General features: G+C 31.4%; 1 long non-coding RNA gene across 1 annotated transcript; it reads left to right on the top strand.

Annotated features, from left to right (window-relative positions):
* Positions 1 to 2732: 2732 nt before the first annotated feature.
* LOC133202629 (uncharacterized) lies at positions 2733 to 6040 on the top strand. Its single transcript, XR_009723269.1, has 3 exons — positions 2733 to 2920; positions 5435 to 5548; positions 5647 to 6040. It is a non-coding gene; the product is annotated as an uncharacterized LOC133202629 (long non-coding RNA).
* Positions 6041 to 6939: the final 899 nt, after the last annotated feature.

Here is a 6939-nt window from a genome sequence, read left to right as displayed (position 1 = left end):
CTGGTAGAGCATCTCTGATCAAGCAGGTGTTATCTATATCTCTTGGGAATTGGGCAGAGGAATCAGCCATGTTGGATTAAATAGTTTTTTGTGGGCTAGCCTAACTTTTAAAATGAATTTGGTGAAAAGTAATTAAAACTAATTTGATACAATAATTGTATAATAAACTAATTTGATATTGTACAATAAACTAATAGATAGTCCCTACAAATCTAAGAGTCAAGCAGAAACCTTATTAAAAATGTTGGATCAAGATTACAATTTTTTTTTCTTTTTATAAATCTTTGTAACAAATTGAAAAAAAAAAAATCTTTGTTTTCAACTTTAATTTCAGAATGACATAAATATTCATTTTAATTGCACTACAAAGCAGATAGCACAGATCCATTCATCCCTTGGGAGTAATGAGTGGACATGCATCCAGTTAAAGATTAATTAATGAGTTCAGTGTAGGAAGGCTAGCTGTTCTCAATCATTTCTGTTAGAGCATCTCTGATCAAGCAGTTCTTATCTGTATCCTTTGGGAATTAGACAGAAGAACTGCTGGTCAGTTTATAGCATATGTCATTTGATGGCCAGTCTTTTATTTCAAAATTAAATTGGTATAGATTAAGTTGTTAAGACTAAATTGATTTTGTTTAATATGATATTTTTATTTAATTTTTTGAAAATATCAACTAGTAAATTTCAGAGCATCATGTCTCACAAATATGAAAGATGTGTGTGTGTGTCACTGTGTGTGTGTGTGGGGGGGGGGGGGTGCAGATGGGCATTTGTCAAGCTCTAACACTACCAGTTGAGGATCTATAATGTAATATTTGTTATAATGCCTACACCACAGGAAATGTATAAACAAAAATTGTAAGAAATGGAAAAATCTTGGAAATCCTTGTATCAAGGTTGACTTTATTTTCTTGCACTCTAAACTGTTCGTGATAATTGAACAATATTTGACGGGTGTATCATGCTGGGGCACTTTATTATACAAAGGTAGTAACATCCCTACTACTTTGAAAAGTGCCAGGAGCTGGTTGTGCGCTGTTGCTTTTTTCCGTATTTTACCATTATTTCAATGCATATTATGTCAATGTAGGAAGTTTATCAAAAATTTTACATAATTCTCAGGCATGGGAAGTTGCTCCCAGCACTTTTCAGGTTAAGGAATTTGTCTTAAAGAAAACAAAATTAATTTCATAGTGAAAAGATATCCGTATATCGTTGTACTTTATGATCTTTGTAGCCATACATATTTTTTGTAATTTTAAACATGTCACTTGACAAACAGCTGATGTAAGTAAAGTTGCTTTGGCCGAACTCGGCAAAGACCTCATATATATGAGGGTTGTCCCAGAAAACACAAACTTTTTGTATATTTCAGAAACTATTTGACCAGAACTAATAATTTTTTGCAAGTTGTTGGAAAATGATATTTTCAGTATTATGACAAAATATTTTAGGCTTGTGATGTCATTAATATGTAAAAACGGCATTTAAAGGGTGTTAAATATCGGTGGTCTGCACACTGCAGTTTATTGACTTTTAAAAGTAGCATTGTCAATGAATTTTTCTTTATTACCAGGCTATACGGAAATATAATGTCACAAACTTTACCTCCATAAATACTCTTTGATCTAGCTGATATACTTGTGTATGAAAATTCATTAATTTGATATCATTAATGACAAATATATGACGTTATATGCCAGAACACTTTTAATTAGATATTGTTAAAAATGGTGACGTTTAGTGATAATTTGGAGCACAAATTATTAAGCAGCACTGTCTTTAAAATGGGATAGGACTCTTGCCCATACGATGAAAGAGATATTAGTGCTGGAAGAGACATTTTGTAGACCAAAAGAAATGAAGACAAACTGAAAGTCCTGAGCTTTACGTCATAAGCCTAAGCCAAGGCCATCGTTAAACAATGTGAACTGTTAGGTTTATTATCGGAATTGAGAAATTGTCTATTGAAAGAATTAATTCCACAATCTTTTAGCAACACACGCCGTATTTGAGATGCATTACTTGGTAAATAAAATAAAATTAAATACTGTGCCGAATTTATGCTTAAATAAACTAATTTTATCAGAAGCACATTTCCAGAAAAAATTCACAAAAATGTTGATCATGATCTATGCCTATTTTTAACTTTACAGTATTAGTGAAACAAAAGATATTGAAAATGTTCACGTATTTCTGGGACAACCCTCCTACATATGCAAATAGTAGAATTCCCATTAATCAAAACTCATGCTGTAAAAAAAAAAATCAACACTATATTTATTTTCTCGGAATATTTTTAGGCGTATTATTTCCTGTGGGCATCCTTAACCTTGCTGCGTTATATTTTTTATTTGGATTTTTATATCTTTACAACAAATTGCAGAGTGTCATGTCTCACTAGGATAACAATTTTTTAGAGTAAAGAATAACATAATTTTCTTGCACTCTAAAATGTGTACGATAATTGAACAATATCATACAGTGGCAGGGATTTTTATTACTCTTGCAAATTGTATGAAACAAAAATTATTTTTGGAAAAATACATTGTGATTCATATATTGTGACTACTATATTGTGATTGTTGCATAAAACTGTATTGTTCCTGCAGTCCTAATATTTCATCATATATGTTATTATGTTTATATGTAACTTTAAACTTTTTATTTATGGTTTTCATTATCATTTTACAAGCATTGATGCATCTGACAGCTTCAAAAGGCTTGGAAAGTAGGTTAATGATGCAGCTATAGACAACCCCATCTTATGCATGTTATGAGAAGTTAAAAGTGTTTAACAACTACTCCAGGCTTTTTCTTTGCAAGAAGGGATATTGATAGAGGGAAGGAGATCAGATATGACTATGGTGATCCCATGCCCAATGGACAATCTTCCTTGGAGTTCATCACTCATCAGGTAAATATTTAGAATAATGGATTTTCAAATTTGATACGCTGCATCCTCTTTGTAGTGCCTTTTTTTTTTTTCAATGTTCTTGAGAGGTCAAGAGATGAAAAATGTTTTACCCAACAGTGTTCCAAGTCACACTTACTTTCAGGTCACTAAATGAGGACCTAAAAAAAAATTTGGCCACCATTTCAGAATATTTCACTTGCCATAATGAAAATATTTTGTGAATAACAATAGTAAAACAAGGAACTAACACCCTGTATGTTTTATGTCTTTACTAAATCAAAGATGTAAGGTATTACTGTGACTATAAACAATTTGCTAGGTTTAAGGAAATATTTTTATTAGTACAACCACCCTTATGGTTGTACAGTACACAGAGGAACACAAGAAGACTGATCCTAGAATTAAAATTTATTCAAAAGAAAATACCAAGTTTGACACTTATTGAGACAGGACTTTGCCAGCTGTTTGTCATGTTTACTTATTATTACATAGTACGTACCTAACCCATTAAACAGTCATTATTAATGCTGCCAAAACACTTAATTAGTTGTAATATGCAAGCAATTGACCAAATGTTTCAATAACAAGGTTAGGTTCTAAAAAGTTTATGATGTTTGGATGCCATTCTGTCAGGGACGTATAGTATAGGTCCGTGGTTCCATCAAACTGTATAAGTAGTCACTATTAAAGCATGCTGTCATAACATTACGACTTGATGATTAATGATTTTTTTTGCGGACAAACAGACAGATGGATGCACAGGGCAAAAACTATATACCCCCGAATCTACGATTACAAGGGCACTAAAATTGATGTTCAGCAGATGCAAGTTTCTGAAGTTTACATCACGTACATTGAAATATATTAATTTGTGAACTTTTTTTCCAAGAATAGGAAAATAGCAATTGGTGAAAATGATGAATTAATTAAATTGATGGGGAAAAAACAACATCTTTTTGTGATCCATATTTTAGATAAGACCAAAAAAATAGTCTTGTTTCCTGCTACCAGCCTGAAAAAAAAAATAGGGTAGGTAGGTAGGAAAATTATTTTATTGTATATTTTCATTTTATTTTTTTTTTTTTCGACAACATTTTTTGGATATGAACTAATAAAAGATAAAATTAAACATGTCACAGGTCAATATTGTCTTTTAAAATCAAATTTCATGTCTTTTGACTAAACTCAAGTGGTATTCTATGAAAGTCCACATTTAAAACAAGAATTTCATGAAATGCTTGTTTTGTGTTAACACAGAAAACGATTATGGTGACAGAACGATGAAATTCCGGAAATTCGAGATTTTTTTCTTCCAAAATTTAAAAAAAACAAGACTATTATTTTTTTTTGGCCTAAATAAAGTAAATTATTGAAAATAATACCTCTAAGACAAGGTTAGAGTGATTATTATTATTGGATTACAAGATCACCTTGATATGAAATATATGGAGATAACGAACAGTATTCAAGCTCAAAAGTCCATTATACAATACAAAATAGGAGCAGAGCAAACACGGACCTCCAAACATCAGAGGTGGGATCAGGTGCCATGGAGGAGTGAGCATCCCCTGCCGACCGGTCACACCCGCCGTGTGCTCCTTGTCATGATTGGGAAATAACGGAAAAATCCGTCAACAATTCAGTGTGTAAATAATGGTCTAACAATTAGTATGAAAAACGTCAGTCAGCATTTGACTCAATGATAAATTGTATTTGCTGACAAGGTCATTGTATCGACCATAGAACTTACAAAATGATGACTTTAAATGAGACAGCTGATATTTGATTATATGTACAGGATCACCTCTTTGCCTCATGCTATAATAAATATATTTACCTAGGTTACACATATCCTTAAAGGTCTTAGTATTGAACAATTGCAGTAATTTATACGTATGGATGTTTTTTTTAAAAAGAAATAATTTGCATTGATAATCTCGATAAACAGGACATACTAGTAGAATGTGATATTCATCCTCGACACAAGTATGACACAAAAAAACATTTCCAGTGGGATCTGTTTGCTTTATTATATCCAGTTTCAATAGCTAAAAGGTGTGAAGATAATCTTAACTTTGATATACATTTTTGAAACTTAGTCAGAATTGAATTTCTTAAATAATACGGTAGGTAAAACCCATCAAGTAGATATTTATAGAAAGAACATTTCTGCGAACTTTGAAGTTTAGTATATTTCTTGTTTAGCCTGATCCAAGATCCTTTGATAAATTGTCATAATGGTCCTTACAATTAGGGTCTACCTAATAGGACTTCTCAGTTGATTGTACAATTTACACCTGGGTGACCATTGCCCTTGCTGTTTAGTGTTATATAAAAAAACAATTAGTTTATTTGATATTTTTTATTAATTTATTTTATGTTAAGAACATTTATTTAATAGCATGTTAAATTTCTATTCAAAATGCATCGAAATAGCATACATTAAAGGTATCTGAATTTAGTTGTAGGCATAAATATAATCACAATTAATTTTGTTTTGCACATATATTATAGGAAGCATTTTGGAGGCAAACCCTGTTACAGCATTTCTACATGTTCCACAGATTGTACAGACTAGTCAGGACCTTGTAAATTCACATGTTCAACAGCTTAGGCAATTTAGTACAGGTATGTGTAACTCTTCTGAAATATAGGAGGAAATTTCAATACAAGACTTGTAGCATAACTTATATTACATTGTCAGTTCTTCTTTGCATGTTCCTTAGAGTGGATTATTGAGGCAGACCCTGATGGAAAACTTGCACATGTTCCACAAACCAGTGAAGACCATTTTGCAGAATATAAACTTTTTCCGCAGATAAGCCAAGACCCTAATGGTGTTCATGTGTGTGTGGTTAATTATTTGCTCTGAAGCTGATATGTGGATTGAATATAAAACTGTCTTTTTCTACAGTTAAGTCCATCTTAATCTGAAAATACTACTGGTACATTTTGAATTATGCTTTATTATGCAGAAAAAAAAATAATTAGTTTCAAATATGAAAAGTCTGTTGATACACTGCTTTGCAATTCCAAAAGTGATAATGTGATAAGTTTTGATGTGAATATGTGACATGTGCCATTATCAATTTTCATAAATAAAATCAAATACAAAGGCCATTCCAATTTAATGTTTTGCTTGTCGGACCCGCACGCTCTTATTTGAACAAAGCTATACAAATAATATTAATTTAAATCTCCTGCACCTGGGAAATTCTGTGCCAGTTTCTGTTTTATTTCCGCTCTATTTTTGATAATTTAAATCTGTTTACTCTACAAATCAGAAAAAAGTAGAAAAAATATAATTGTCACTCAATTTTTTTCATGTTATGCCTAAAAATTTTGCGTACAAAAAAGTAATAATATTATTATTTAATCTCTTGCCCGCTCTTACTTTTTTCACCAGATGTGCGACGAACAAGAAATTAAATTCGCGTGGTGAAATTATGTTTTATTAAAACTCATTTAAAGCTAACTGTCTTATTTTTTGGATTCATGATGTGATCAATCGAGTGGCTTGCGTGATAATTTGCATAAACGCCGAAGGCGTTTATGCATAAAATTATCACGCAAGCCAATCGATTGATCATCGTCATGAATCCAAAAAATCTGATAGTTATTCCTTATATTTACATGCTCCTGATTCTGCAAATTCCCATGCTAATAGCCCCGCTTCTGTCTCTATTTGTCCCGCCCTGCACGTGATTTTTTTTTTTAACCGCGCCTATCGATGAACTAGTAGATTTATGTAGAAATAAAATATTTTTACAATTTGTAATTTTATCTCGGACAAAGACATTGGAAATGTAAATATTTATGCAATAAATGATAAATAAAGACTAAACAGTCATGTTCACAAGCCAGAGGTGATAAAATATATATCTATTCTATAGGAAAAAAAGAATTATAAAGTGACATCAATTTTTCAAGTAATGTCTGTCTAGAACCTGTACATCAGATTTCGTATTTTGTGTGATTTTTTGAAGGATTTTTACACTAACAAAGTTAATAAAATCAAA

Source organism: Saccostrea echinata, unplaced genomic scaffold (genome assembly GCF_033153115.1).
Source record: "Saccostrea echinata isolate AGI-Se365-2 ecotype Australia unplaced genomic scaffold, CSIRO_AGI_Sech_v1 ptg000002l, whole genome shotgun sequence".
NCBI classification, from domain to species: Eukaryota; Metazoa; Mollusca; class Bivalvia; order Ostreida; family Ostreidae; genus Saccostrea; species Saccostrea echinata.
The sequence above is the reverse complement of the archived record's forward strand: the minus strand, read 5'-3'. Positions and strand labels throughout refer to the sequence as shown.